This window comes from Triticum urartu, chromosome 5 (genome assembly GCF_003073215.2).
Source record: "Triticum urartu cultivar G1812 chromosome 5, Tu2.1, whole genome shotgun sequence".
Taxonomy (NCBI): domain Eukaryota; kingdom Viridiplantae; phylum Streptophyta; class Magnoliopsida; order Poales; family Poaceae; genus Triticum; species Triticum urartu.
Genome location: NC_053026.1, coordinates 85,002,839 through 85,018,617, shown reverse-complemented (window position 1 = coordinate 85,018,617; position 15,779 = coordinate 85,002,839).

Below are 15,779 nucleotides of genomic sequence, written 5' to 3'. Positions count from 1 at the left end.
TCACTGAGGTGCTGGTCATCAGTCATGACGAGTTCCCTGGTGGAAGGGCGCCCGACTCACTCGGCGCGGTGCTGCAAGACCTAGCTGCGCCCATTCCAGAAGATGCTGACACAGAGATGTTAGAAGCGCGCCGCCTTCAGCTTGTTGAATGCGCGAAGGAGCTAGCTAGCATGAGACGCTTGTCAGAAGCTTACCAGTGGGAGATGGATCGTGCTGTTGGCGGCTCGCTGGCTCCGGCAGGGCCCAGCCGCCTTGGCGCGGTTCAGCAGCGCGGCGTAGCCATCGCCAGCCTGTTTGGGGCTAGCCGCCCCGTGTATGCCACGCCAGCAGAGAACATCCGAGCCTCCCAAGCAGCGGAGGATGAGCTGGACAATTTCGAGGGCGAAGAGCGTCGCCTCATGATGGAGCGAGTCCAGCGGCTCCTCGACGCGGCCGCCATGCAGAACGAGGCCGGCTGCCGCACGGAGGCACCGCAGCAGCCAAATGACGACCCACACCGAGATCAAGGCGCGACGTCTCGGACACCGACTGTAGATACCCGAGGGAGGAAGGACAAGGAGCCGGCTGTCAGCCACAGTCGGACTCGGATTACCATAGAGCGTGACCGAGACGGCCGCCCGAGAGCAGTGGAACGACGGGACGACTGTCCGCCTCCCCCTCCCCGCAAGGAGAGGCGAGTCTCCCCGCCTCCTGTTGACCATCCGACTCTCGGTGACCGCCTTGGCCGTCGAGAGGGAGTCGGGGAGAATGACGCCCGCCACCGGATCGACCGACTTCACCGGTCCCTGGCGCTGGAAGAAGAAGACGAGCTGGGTCCGCCTTGTTTCGGGCCCCGCATTCGGGACGAGCCCTTTCCCAGAGGGTTCACGCTCCCAAGAGACATGCCCAAGTATACCGGCTCCGTGAAGCCAGAAGATTGGCCAGTCGACTACTCCACAGCTGTCAGCATAGCAAACGGCAACAAGCGTGTCGCCGTAAAGTACGTTCCGCTCATGCTCCAGGGCACGGCTCGAACATGGCTGAACAGCCTAAAGCCCCGCAGCATCAACAGCTGGGTCGACTTCACCGAAGCATTCATTCGCAACTTCACCAGTACGTACAAGCGTCCTCCCAAGCCTCGCCAGCTCTCCCTATGCGTGCAAGGTCCTGATGAGTCGACTCGCGACTACCTCACGCGTTGGGCTGAGCTCCGGAACTCCTGCGAGGGCGTGCAAGAGGTGCAGGCCATCGAGTACTTCACAGTCGGGTGCCGAGAAGGCACCCTCCTCAAGCACAAGCTCCTCTGCGACGAGCCAGAAACCCTCAACGAGATGCTGATCATAGCGGACAAGTACGCTACGGCCGACTCCTCCATGAAGACGGAAATTCAAATCAGCACGACTAGCAAGGTAGCTCCTCAGGCTCCAAGAACTCCAGCAGCAGACGCCGGCCGGCGACAACAGCAGGGCGACCACAAGCGCAAGGCCCCGCAGCCGGCTTCCAGCAGCCGGCATGTCGCGACCGTCGAAGCCCAGCAGCCAGAAGAGCAGCCTCCGCCCAAGCGACAGAAAGGCGGCAAGCCGAACTGGTTGCCGGCCTTCTCCTATGAGCAGACCTTGGATGGACCTTGCAAGTTCCACAGCGGCGCGAAGCCATCAAATCACACCACCCGAAAGTGCCACTGGCTCACCAGGATCGCCAAGGGAGACGGCCTCCTGCCACCCCCGCCTGCTGGGCAGCCGCCTCCGCCTCCGCCCCAGCAGCCGGCAGTCAGGCCAGTCGGCGCAGTACAAGAAGAGTACCCTGAAGAGCACGGAGCCTATGTGGTGTTCACCAGTGTGGTTGACGATCGACGCAGCAGGCAGCTGCAGCGACAAGAGGTGAACGCGGTAGCCTCAGAGATGCCAGAGTTCATGCACTGGTTAGAGAGGCCCATCAGCTGGAGCAGGGCTGACCACCCAGAAGTGATGCCGAGTCCGGGCTCCTACGCCTTGGTCCTGGACGCCACCTTTGCCACGGACAAACGGGCCGCGCGTTTTTCGCGAGTTCTGATAGATGGGGGCAGCAACATCAACATCCTGTACAAGGACACCATGGAGAAGTTAGGAATCAAGCAGAGACAGCTTCAGAACAGCCGGACTGTGTTCCACGGCATTGTTCCTGGGCTTTCCTGTTCACCAATCGGCAAGATCCTGATTGACGTCCTCTTTGGGGACAAAGATCACTTCCGAAGAGAGTCTGTTTGGTTTGAGGTGGTGGACCTCGAGAGCCCGTACCATGCGCTACTTGGCCGGCCCGCCTTGGCCAAGTTCATGGCGGTCCCCCACCACGCCTACCTCAAGATGAAGATGCCCAGTTCCAGGGGAATTCTGACTGTGGCCGGCGACTACCCGAAGTCGTCCGGTTGCGCGACCGAGAGTAGTCGGCTGGCCGAGTCCCTGGTGTTTGCGGCCGAGAAGCGACTCCTTGAGCAAGCTGTGGCGATGGCCAGCAAGCAGCCGGAGATATTGCCCGACCCGAAGGAGTCGGAAGCCGAAGGTTCGTTCAAGCCGGCCAAAGAGACAAAGAAGATACCCTTGGATCCGGAGCACCCAGAGAGGTACGCCATCGTAGGTGCAAACCTCGACAGCAAATAGGAAGGCGAGCTCGTCGATTTCCTCTGTGAGAATCGGGACATCTTCGCGTGGTCTCCCAAAGACATGCCAGGTGTGCCGACAGAATTCGCCGAGCACAAGTTACACGTCCAATCTGATGCAAAGCCGGTCAGGCAGCCCCTGCGCCGCTTATCAGAAGAGAAGAGAAGAGTTGTCGGAGAAGAGATAGCCCGACTCCTAGTAGCCGGCTTCATTATGGAAGTTTTCTTCCCGGAGTGGCTGGCAAATCCGGTCCTGGTGCTAAAGAAGAACAAGCAATGGCGAATGTGTATTGACTACACGAGCCTCAACAAGGCCTGCCCCAAGGACCCGTTTGCTCTGCCGAGAATTGATCAGGTGATAGACTCCACAGCCGGATGCGAGCTGTTGAGTTTCTTGGATGCGTACTCAGGATATCACCAGATCAAGCTGAACCCGGCTGATAGATTGAAGACCGCCTTCATCACGCCGTTTGGAGCATTCTGCTACCTCACCATGACGTTCGGCTTGAGGAATGCCGGCGCCACCTTTCAACGTTGCATGCAGAAGTGCCTCCTCAAGCAGCTCGGTAGGAACGCCCACGTTTACGTGGACGACGTGGTGGTGAAGACGGAAAAGCGAGGAACATTGCTGGAAGACCTCAAGGAGACCTTTGAGAACCTGCGCCGGTTCCAGATCAAGCTCAACCCCGAGAAGTGTGTCTTCGGAGTACCAGCCGGCCAGCTGCTAGGTTTCCTGGTCTCTGAACGCGGCATAGAATGCAACCCAGTAAAAATCAAGGCCATCGAGAGAATGGAGGTACCTAGCCGACTGCTGGATGTGCAAAAGTTCACCGGCTGCTTGGCGTCCATCAGCCGATTCATTAGTCGGCTGGGCGAGAAAGCTCTCCCCTTATACCAACTCATGAAGAAGACCACTTTTTTCGAGTGGAACCATAAGGCAGACGAAGCTTTCCACCAGTTGAAGAAGATGCTGAATACTCCACCCGTCCTGGCGGCTCCGACTCCCAAGGAACCTATGCTCCTGTACATCGCCGCCACCAGCCGAGTAGTCAGCACAGTCGTTGTAGTAGAGCGCAAGGAGGAAGGCAAGGCGCTACCTGTCCGGAGACCAGTATATTAACTTAGCGAGGTACTGTCGACCTCCAAGCAGAACTACCCCCACTACCAGAAGATGTGCTATGGCGTGCACTTTGCTGCCAAGAAATTGAAGCCTCACTTTCAAGAACATCCAATCACGGTGGTCTGCACGGCTCCACTTGCCGAGATCATCGGCAGCCGTGATGCCTCTGGTCGAGTGGCCAAGTGGGCCATAGAGCTGGCTCCTTACACCATCTACTACCAGCACCGCACCGCTATCAAATCACAAGCACTGGCCGACTTCCTCGTCGACTGGGGCGAGACCCAGTACCTGCCTCCAGCACCTGACTCCACCCATTGGCGGATGCACTTCGACGGCTCCAAGATGCGCACCGGCTTGGGAGCCGGTGTCGTCCTCACCTCTCCCAAAGGCGACAAGCTCAAATATGCACTGCAAATCCATTTTGCCGCCTCCAACAACGTGGCCGAGTACGAGGCGCTCATTCACGGGCTCCGGCTTGCCAAAGAACTTGGCATCCACCAGATCTTGTGTTAAGGTGACTCGGACTTAGTGGTCCAGCAGTCATCTGGCGACTGGGACGCAAAAGACGCAAACATGGCGAGCTACCGTTTCCTCGTGCAGCAACTCAGCGGGTATTTCGAAGGGTGCGAGTTCCTCCATGTGCCAAGAAACGACAACGACCAAGCAAACGCCTTGGCACGAATCAGCTCTACCCGCCAAGCAATACCATCTAGCGTCGCCCTTCGACGCCTCCTCAAGCCGTCTGTCAAGCCTTCACCAGAATCAGACTCCATCTTTGTGCTGGCTCCTCCCGAAGACGGAGGACCCGACTCCAGAGTTCCGGTAGTCGGAACAGGGACTTTGGCGGGCGACTCCAAAGCTGCCACAGTCAAGCCCGGCCCGGGTACTACGGTGACGGACTTGAAGATTCCAGAACTCGGCCCAAGGACCGAGCCAGTCGGCCTGGGGACTTCATCATCCCAACAAGCGGTTGTTGACTCCAGCCCGCCGCCTCCCAGCCCAGCCGCCCTCGTCCAAGTCGCAATTCTGATAGTCGATGAAATAGCAGCACCCTCATGGGCCCAGCCCATCCTCAAATTTCTGGTGAACAAAGAGCTACCAACTGATGAGACCTCAGCTCGGCAAGTACAACGCCGGGCAGCAGCCTATACCATAATCAACAGAGAGCTAGTCTGGCGCAGCGTCACTGGTGTCTACCAGCGCTGCGTAGAGCCAGAGCAAGGCCAGGCAATCCTCAAAGACATCCATCAAGGCGAATGTGGCCACCATGCGGCTTCTAGAGCACTCGTCGCCAAAGCTTTTCGGCACGGTTTCTTTTGGCCGACTGCCTTGGAAGAGGCCAAGGAGTTGGTCCAAAAATGCAAAGGGTGCCAGAAGTTCAGCTCCAAGCCGCACCAGCCGGCTTCCGCGCTCAAGACCATCCCCATTGCTTAGCCTTTCGCAGTTTGGGGTCTAGACATGGTGGGACCATTCAAAACAGCACGAGGCGGTCTAACTCACCTACTTGTCGCAGTGGACAAGTTCACCAAGTGGGTAGAAGTGAAGCCAATCAAGAAACTGAACGGTCCGACTGCTGTGACCTTCACCACCGATATCACAATTCGGTACGGCATACCACACAACATCATCACCGACAACGGCACAAATTTTGCCAAAGGCGCCTTGGCCCGTTTCTGCGCAACACAGGGCATCCGACTGGACCTAGCGTCCGTCGCCCACTCGCAGTCAAACGGCCTAGTAGAGCGAGCAAATGGCCTCATCCTGTCCGACATCAAGCCTCGGTTGATCGAGCCTCTGGAGCGCTCGGCTGGCTGCTGGCTCGACGAGCCGCCAGCCGTCCTCTGGAGTCTGCGCATGACTCCAAACAAGTCAACCGGCTTCACGGCTTTCTTCCTCGTCTACGGTACCGAAGCCGTCATCCCAACGGACATAGAGTTCGACTCCCCACGAGTCACCATATACACCAAGGAGGAAGCAGAAGAAGCACGGCAAGATGGCGTCGATTTGCTGGAAGAGGGCCGGCTGCTGGCACTCAGCCGGTCCAGCATCTACCAGCAGAGCCTGCGCCGATACCACAACAGGAAGGTCAGGCCAAGATCTTTCCAACAAGGCCTCCTTGTGCTCCGGCTGATACAGCGAACAGCCGGCCAGCACAAGCTGTCGCCGCCTTGGGAGGGCCCTTTCATCATCAGCAAAGTACTAGGCAACGATTCCTACTACCTGATCGACGCTCAGAAGCCCCGAGCACGCAAGAGGGACGACTCTGGCAAGGAGACATAGCGGCCATGGAACGCAAATCTTCTCCGAAGATTTTATAGTTGATGCAGTATGTACCACGCTACCTTTTGTATGAAAATACCAAGACTTCGGGCCCCCCGAGACGAGCTCGGGGACTGCCCTCTTTTGTCTGTATGATAAAAATTATGCCTACAAGTATGTTACTCTTTATCATGCCGCTTGGCACCGGGCTCGACAAGTCGGCCTGAGGACTTGCCGCCTTGCACTATGAAATGCTTCCTGCAGTCGGACAAGTAGTGTGTAAACGCCTAAGCCATCTCCTGCCAGAAGCCGCAGCTCGCAGAGCGACTGTACGGTGGGAAGCAGTAAGGTAGAATGGGCATTCGCATGAAAAATGGCTAAGGACCCAAAGCATAAAACATAGCTCAAGACGGCTTCCAAGCCCTTCTCACAAACTGACTCTTGGACAGTCGGATTGTCATTTTCTATCCAACTTGCTCAAACAATCTTGAAATCGGCTAAGTACTTGCTTTCCCAAAGTAGCCTAGCACTTGATCCAGCAACAGTCTGGAGAGCGGCTGTCCGATTGGCAAGGCAGGCAACTAGGAGAAAGCGGCAAAGGAAAACAGCCAAAAGAACAATGAGCAAGAAAAGATAGACATATATATATATATAACATAGGCCCTTGGCGAATTGTCGAATAAAGGTTCAAAATACACCCCGCGGGTGGAATTGTGCGAATTAACAAGTTCTTCAAAAGACTACTGAAGCAGATAAAACAAAAGACACAGCGGCAGCTTAGGAGGCGGCAGACGGAGTCGGCGGGTCGGAGGAGGCGCCGGCGTCAGTCGTCGGGGCGGTCGGCCGGCTAGTCTCGGCTTGATCGCCTCCGGCAGCAGTCGGATCGGTCGCACGCGGCTCGTTGCTGGAGGCGCGGTCGGGCTGAGGCTGGCCGTCTGCTCCGTCTTCTGGTGCCTCCGCCTCGCCCCCTTCCTCCGCCTCATCCTCCTCCTCGACGCTGGAGCCGATCACCTCCGCCGAGTCTTCGCCATAGTCTGGGTTCATCCCAAACCACTCCAGCGGGACCTCCTCGCCGTCTTCAGACCGCTCGGGGACGAAGATGCTTGTGTCGGTGTAGTCGGCGATCGCCGCAGCATGCTTGATGAGGGCGTCTTCCGCAGCCGCCAGCTCCGGCTGGGCCTCCGACCGAAGCGTGGCCAACCGCTCTAGATCCAGCCCCGGGTACCACGCCTTGACGAACTCCAAGGCCCGACGCTCTCCAGCCCGGGCCGAAGAGCCCTTCCAGGCCTCGAGGCGACCAGCCGCGACCTCCAACCAGTTGGCCGTCAGGCTGGGGGTGCGCGGAGCCTGCATATCCAGCCAAAGGGCGGAGATCACCTGGGCACCGATGCGCTGAAGCCGGCGCAGCATCCGGTGAGCCGGCCGAAGGCGAGCCTCGATACTCAAGATGTGCTCATCAAGAGTTCGGGGGGCATCGGCGGCGATATCTGCGCCCTCCGCCCTCCGACTTGCACGATCGGCCTCGATGGCTTGGATAGTACCCAAGGAAGAAGTCTGCAAAAGACACGAAGAAACAAAAAAGCGAGTCAAAAACCAGGAGTCGGCACGACCTAGGTCGGCGGCTCAAAGAAAGAAAACAAAGAGACTCACCATCAACGATGTCTTCGATCTCGTGGAAGCCGGAGGACAGCATCGCCTCCTTGTCAGACCAGGAAGAGCGCTCGCTCGCGAACTCGGCCAGGAGGGCGGCCTCCGTCTCCTCCGCCTCCCTCTGCGACTTCGCGAGCAGCCCCTTCTGCTCTGCCAACTGAGTGGTCAGCAGATCGCGCTCCGCGGCGAGCTTGCTGCACTCCTCCCCTTTGGTGAGCAGGGCGGAGTTGGCTTCGCTCAGCTGCTGTTGAAGAGCAGCGTTGGCCCCTAAAGGAAAGAAAGAAAGATAGCAGTCGTCAATAAAGTAGGTCGCCGTGGAGATCCGGCCCGACTGCTCAGCAGTCGGCCCAAATCTCGGGGACTACAGCCCACGGGTGCGCTAGTGCGCCCCGCCAGAGAAGAGAAAAAGGAGGAGGACTTACTCCGGCTCTCCGCCAAGTCAGCGGTCCGCTTGCCCAACTCTTCAAAATTACGGTTGAAGGTGGTGACGCGGAGGTTGTGGTAGTCCTGCAACAAGCAAATCAGACAAAGTTAGTACCCAGAAGTTCATCAAATTGGAGTTCCGAACCGCCTGCTTAGCAGCCGACCCGAAACTCGGGGACTACACCCAGTGGGTGCGCTGGCATGCCCCCACAGAGAGGAACAAGAAAAATAAAGGCCCAAAGAAAAGACATACCCGGACGGCCACCCGCGACGCCAGGAACGCCTCGGTGCAGCTCTGGAGGGCGTCGCCCTCAGTGCGGAGCTTCGCCTGGACGTCTAGGAGCGCCTGGTTCAGCGGCCCTGTGCCGCCTCCCCGTACCCACCCAACCGGTGCGGCGCTCGTCGCCTCGGCATCTGGAGCCGCGGAGCTGGCGGTGCCGGCCTCCAGGGGGCGGGGTGCCGAAGTCGCCTTCCAGACGACGGCGCGCTGGCGAGCCGACCTGGAGGAGTACCCTCGCCACAGCCTCTTCTTCGGTCGGCGGCACCAAAGGGTCCGCTGGCTGCTCGCCTCGCACGCCTTCGGACGGCGGTGGAGGCGGCGGCGGAACGTTCGCGCCCGGAGTAGAGGGCTCGCCGCCTTCCCTCTCCTCGACGAGGTTCTCCCCACCGGCTCCTCTAGTCTACCCCGTGAACTCCGGCGGCGGCGGCGCAGAGTTCAGCGGGGTAACAAGCAGGGCCGCCTGGCGGCGTGCGGCTTCCTCAGCCCGCTGCTTCGCCGCGGCGGCGGCTTCGGCCTCCGCTAGTTTTTTCTTGGCGGAGGCCTCCGCCCTGTCGGCCTTCGGCTTCTCCAGGCGGAGGGGTTCTTCTTCATTGCGCTTCTCCTGCGCATTCCACTCTGTCGCTTCCCGGAGGTCGGCAGCGGGGTCTATCCGCCGAGTGGTGGCAGGCGTCCCCGCTGACCCCATGACGGAGGCGGCGGCGACCCGCTCAAGAGAGAGGGGAGCCCTGAAGAAAGAAGGGTGAGCAGAGACTCAGACAAAACACGAAGAAAGAATAAACTTTGAAGTCAGAATACTTACGCGGAGACCAACGACGGCTTCTTCACTTCCTTACGGAAGCGGATGGCCTTCGCGGCTGCCTCGTCCCGCCGGGTCGCCACAGCCGAGCCCTTGGGCTTCTTCGTCCGGCTGCCAAACAAAGTCGGCGCAGCCCGGCGCTTCTTCCCGCCGCCTGGAGCGCCCGACGCGGCAGAAGAGCCCGCACCTGGCTGGCTGGCTCCTGGCCGATGGTGAGGGGCGACTCCTCCCTCGGCGTCGTCTTCAGGCCAGTCGGCAAAGGTAGCCGAGGGCCTGAAGTCGCCTGTCGTTCCCCCTCCTTCCTCGGCGTCGTCTTCCAGAGCCGCCGCCCCCAGATCGGGGTCGTCGACGTCGCTCTCCGCCCGATCGGCGGCGAACTCACGAGGCGGCCCCAAGGTGCCGGCTGGTGGGTGAAGAAGGGGATTCTAACCAAAAAGCAGACTGATTAAAACAAGACTCGGCAAGAAGAAGACAATCTAAAGAAAAGAGAGGCGACTCACCACGGGCGGGGGGTTGGCACGGGAGTATGGCTCCTTGCCGAATCGCCAGTCCTCCGGGAGCCTGCTGTCCGAGAGGTAGTTCACCATCAGGGGCACCTCTTCGTGAGGCATGTCCTTGGTGCACATCCGACTCGGGTCGCGACCCCCGCTCATCTGGCATATCAGGTGAGGGCGGCCTTGGAGTGGGAGAACTCGGCGCGAGACGAAGGCGGCCAGCAGGTCCGGGCCAGTCAGACCCTTCGACTGCGTCAGCACTCGGAGTTGCGTGATGGCGCCGGCTCCCGCAGGCGTCAGCGACCTAGCCCGGTACGACCAGTTGGGCAGTCTGCCAGCCGGCGGGCCGGCTTCGAAAGCCGGCAGATTAACCCAGTCGCCCCTCGTGGCGACGTTCCTGACGTAGAAGTAGGACCGCTGCCACATCTTCACCGACTTCAGCAGCGAGATGGAGGGGAAGTGGTTGTCGGCTCCTGTCCTTCGCACAGCGATGAAGGCGCCGCACTGAGCCGGCACGCCCGCAGCCTGGGTGCCGAGCTTGGTGAAGAAGAACTCCCCCAGAGCTCGAGGGTGGGGAGGACTACAAGGAAGCCCTCGCACAGAGCCACGAAGGCGGACAGCAGCACCACCATGTTGGGGGTGAGGTGGTGCGACTGGAGTCCATAAAAACTCCATGAACGACCGGAAGAAGCTTCTCGCTGGCAGCCCCAGCCCGCGTAGGCAGTGCGAGCGGAAGATGACCCGCTCGCCCTCCCGCGGGGTGGGGGAAATCTCCCCCTCCGGAGCGAGACGCACCTGCACGCAATCCTCGCCGGGAAGCCGACGGGTCTGGCGGAGGAACTCGATATGGTCTTCGTGGACCTCGGAGCCGTCCCAGGTGCCGGAGCGCACTGGGGGAGGCGCGGCAGCGGAGGAAGAGCTCATCGCGAAACTGTCGTCGCGGCGTTCGCCGGAGCTTGGGCGTGCGGCAAGACGAAGAAGAGAAGAGGAAGCAGGGGAGCGAGGAGCTGCGAGGAGGAAGAAGCGAGGGGTAGTGGGAAGGAGGGGCGCGCGTGCCCCCCTCTTCCCCCTACTTATAGCCCTATGGGCTGCGAAGCCGAGGGGGTGGACGTGGGGATTTACTATGCCTGGCCCTCTCCTACCACATACACAGCTCAAGGAGCAACCGTGTAAACACTTGACCATAGTGATCATGCGGAGACACCGCAGAGCAGCAGTAGGGGTATTATCTCCCCGGAGAGACCAGAAGCTGGGTAAGATTCACCGGCGTGCATGTCTTCGCCTCATCCCGTTTCCAGGCACCGGCGACGTTCTACTCGCCCCCACCATGATAAGCCATCCGTTGGCATATGTCGCACCAAACCCCCGACATGTTTCCTTTGAAGATAATCATAGGAGAGCTTTTCATGAGTAGTTGAGAGCGTTTCATGTGGACTTTCAAGTTCTTCGTACTTAACATGAAGTCTTTTAATGTCTTCAATTAAGCACTGAGTTCGAGTCATTTCCGCGTCCAACAAGTCATTGCTTTTGTCTAGCAACTTTTGAATATGTTCCATAGCATTTTGTTGTTCTGTAGCAATTTTTGCAAGTGTTCTTTAGCTAGGTGTAGATTCACGTTCAAAGTCATCTTCACTTGAAGTTGAAGGTAAGCATCATGTGAGTTTACCTTGGCACCATGTGCCATGAAACAGCAGGTAGGAGAAGATGGATTAGGTTCGGGAGTCATTGTTTTTGAAAGTGCTAGTGACCGACTAGAGGGGGGGGGGGTGAATAGGCGATTTTTATGGAAGTCTTCAAAACATGTAAGTTTCGAAGACAAGCGATAGAAATAAACCTAGTACCATGCAGCGAAAGGTAGACTACACTAGGCAAACCATAGTCACGTATTCAATGAAGTGAAAGCACAATGACTAATAGCAGCTAGGCAGTAAGGATCAGGTAGGAAGATATTGAGAAGCCAATCAGTACACGTAATCACTTAGTGAAGTCGAATGGTGATGCTATCGTACAATGAGTTCACAAGAACCAACAGTAAGTAAAGGGAAGGGAAGGATGAAAACAGTGACTCGTTGAAGATAATGATTTGTTGGACCAGTTCCAGTTGCTGTGACAACTGTACGTCTGGTTAGGGAGGCTGAGATTCAACTCAGAAGACCTCGTCTTCACCTTATTCCCCTTGAGCTAAGGACACCCAGTCCTCGCCCAATCACTCTGGTAAGTCTTCAAGGTAGACTTCCAAACCTTCACAGACTTCGTTCACCGGCGATCCACAATGACTCTTGGATGCTCAGAACGCGACGCCTAACCGGCTGGAGGATTCACAGTCCTCAAGTGTAATAAGTCTTCAGATCACACAGACAAGAAGACTTAAGTGATGCCTAACACTCTTTGGCTCTGGGTGGTTAGGGCTTTATCCTCTCAAGGAATTCTCTCTCAAAGGCTTCGAGGTGGGTTGCTCTCAAACGACAAAAGCCGTACTTTAACTTTGAGTAGCCAATCATTTATGGTTGTAGGGGGTGGGCTATTTATAGCCACTAGGCAACCTGACCTGATTTGTCCGAAATGACCCTAGGTCACTAAGGAACTGACACGTGTTCCAACGGCCAGATTTCAAACACACATGCCAACTTTTCTTGGGCTACAAGCAAAGCTGACTTGTCCAACTCTGAACAAGATTCGCTCTCATAGTTCTTCACTCGAAGACATAGGATTTTGGTTAAGCATCACTTCAGTCATTCTGACTGGTTCTCTTGGACCCCACTTAACAGTACGGTGGTTCCTATGACTCAACAAAGAAGAAAAAGAACTACGAAAGGTCTAAGTCTTCGCACTCCATAGTCTTCATGCGATGTCTTCTCTTGTCATAGACTTCAATGTGAATGTCTTCACATACCACCTTTGACTTCAATGTCTTCATACATTTTTAGGGGTCATCTCTGGTAGGAAAACCGAATCAATGAGGGACATCTACCTGTGTTATCCTGCAATTTTCACAAACACATTAGTCCCTCAACTAGGTTTGTCGTCAATACTCCAAAACCAACTAGGGGTGGCACTAGATGCACTTACAATCTCCCCCTTTTTGGTGATTGATGACAAACTAGTTGAAGTTTTCAACGGGGAATATAATATGTGAAATTGTAAAGGATAAGGAATTGTCTTCATAAGTTGCAAGGGCTCCCCCTGAAGATGTGCATATAAGTAATTTGCTTTTGGAATGCAAATGCACATGGCAGGTTGTACTTGTGGAGATCCTCTTCAACTTATGATGACAATTCATCATGCATGAAAAGTATGTGAAGATAATGACATGCATAATGAAAAATGGATGTCTGCAAAATGATCTAAGTGCGGAATTTATCATCGCACATGCGGAATTTATCATCGCATCACAGAATAGCAAATAAGTAGCAGACGACCATCGAGTTTAAGTGTTACAACTCAAAGAACCAAATGTATCAAAACGAGAGTTGTAAACACTAGGCAAAACATAAAATAACCGCCCATATGGACCCGTTTGAAGACTATCAAACTCATATGCTTCTCCCCCTTTTGTCAGTAAGGACCAAAAAGGTTTGAAGACATAGAGCATCTACTCGTTCCCATGAGGAGTAGACGAAGCAGCAAGGTCGTCGGTGGTGTTCGACGGTGCAGAAGAACTCGGAGCAGTGTCGATGCATGCAGAAGTAGGGGGCGGTGAAGTGGCATCATCTTCGTCCTCGATCACTCTGGTATTCATAGTTGCCGCAGAGGAAGAGAACTCAGAGTCTTCAAGAGAAGGAGTTCGTCGCAGCATAGTCCTTCGGGGAGGTGTGGAGTCAAACTTGAAATGTTCAGAGAAGCCATCCTCTTGAAGATCATCCTCAGAACACATAAGCGTCAGCCCTTTCCATGTACGCCGACAGGTTTCATGGGCAACAAAGGCATTCTTGGTGGCAAGATTTCGAATGCGGTTGACATCCACCAAGAGGCTTTGCATTTGGCGCTTCAGCCAGTCATGATGCCTATCCTGTTTCTGATGAAGAGCTACTAGAAGCTCTCGGTCATTGAGAACACGAGATCGCTTCTTGGGCCGTTGGGCAATGGTGCTTTCAGTGGCTTCAGTGAGGGCACGATGAGGTGCACGTGTAGTACCAGCCAGAGGATAAACACGAGTGACTGCTTCAACTCCTTCAATGTTCTGAGAGAAACTTTGATGCTCAGCATTCTGAAGACTAAGAGGCTCCTTGGCAGGCTCTGGATAAATGGCTTCAACGGACATATCCACGTCAGGCAGAAAGATCCGATGATTGCGAGCAGATGGCTGATATGAGACAGCTGAGTGGAGTTTAATCAGCCGCATTATCCATGGAGCGTAGAACTTCAAGCCAAAAAGATCAGATCCTGATGCAGCAAGTTGGCCGATGAAGAAGTCTTGTGCGTTGAAGCATTTGCCGTGAAGAATATAGAAGACCAAAGTCTTCATTGCACCTTCTAGCTTTGCATGTCGAGAATGTCCTTTGATGGGCCAGAGAGTTCGCCTTATAATGTGATAGATAGTCCATGGAAGATACTCAAGGTCTTCAACAAAGAACTCCTTAGGATATGCAGCATCTGGAGGCAAAGGCTTCATCATACTGAGCATCTGACTCATGTTCAGTTCAGGCTTCTGAAAGATGCTCTCCAGAGATCTCCAGGAGTGGGAAGACCAGTGAGCTCAATGATATCAAAGGCTTTGGCTTCGTGATGAACATTTTCGGTCATCCACTCAAGGACCCAAGTCTTCGGATCTCTGTTGTAGCCACGTATGTGAAGAGTGGCGTAAAATTGGAGCAGCAACTCTTCGTTCCAGTGCTCTTGGTCGGTGACGAAGGGCAACAATCCAGCCACTTTGAAGCAATCCAGAGCTTCTTCCAAGCAGGGCAGACCAATTGCTTCGGTGTCAAGACGCATATGAGGGAAGATGCGACCTTGATTGTACAGAATGCATGAGTAATAACTTTGCTGCGGATAGCTCCAGAACCAATCAGAAGATATTCTTTCCCTTGAGTAGGGGTTCTTGGAGCTATTGAAGAAGGTGTTGTCTACTTTGAAGCCGTTGACATTAAAGGATCCAGGTGCTGATGCAGGACCTAGAAACCTGGGCAATCTTGCAATTGGCTTCTGTACCTGAGGCCTGTGCTCAACATGATAATCAAACTGAGGACCAGCAGCAGGTGCAGGAATAGGAGCATTGGCAGAGGCGTTGGGCTGCACAACAGAGGCTTCAGGAGCAGTTGCATCAATGGTTTCATTGACTTCTGGCATTGGTGCAGGCTCTACATTTGCTTCAGCCATGACAACGTCATTGGCTTCATTTGTGTTGGTGGTGGCAGCCTCAAGATTTTCCACCTCCACTTGATGAGCTGGAGGGTCGGGCACAGACACGTTCTCCTCGAGAACAGCTTCTTCAGTAGTTGGGGGAGTAGGGACATGTTCTTCTTCTTGGGTGTCGTTGGCTGATGCAGCCGGAATGTCTTCAGCAGCTTTAGCCTCAGACTCGGAGACATTCATAGTAGGAGTGGCATATGGAAACACTTGACGTGCAATAGATTGGTGGGGCACTTCTCCTTCTGGAACGCTCGAAAGAGGGACTTGAGACCTTGGTCCTTTGCAAAGCCTGCGTAACGCTGGCGACGCCTCTAGAGATGGAGTTGGCTGGGCCTCAAAGTCATCTTCTTCTTCCTGCCGGGGTGGTGTGACTTGTTGTTGTGGGTGATCAGCCCATGATGCATCCTGAGCAATTGGCGTCAGAGGATGACCAATGCTGATGAGTTCGCTATGCGTAAGCACAGGCGATGATACCTGCTGGTTCTCGATCTGAGGAAGAACTACATCATCTTCAACATTGTCATGGGGACCAATGTCTTCAGCAGCGGTGGGATCAACTGCTGGAATGTCTTCAGCTGTATGAGCCTCTGTGGAAGCAGGCTCATGGACAATCAGTTAGCGGTCTTGGTGTGTAGATGCAGGGCGAACCATTGAGATAGGTTCAACAACTAAGGGCTCTGTGGGAGCAGCCCGTTCCTTCTTGGTCTTCCGCTTCTTCTTGGAGGGAGCAGCATCAGAGGCTTCAGGATGTTTCCTCTTTCTGGCTTCAGCCTCAGCAGTCCTCGTCTTCTTCA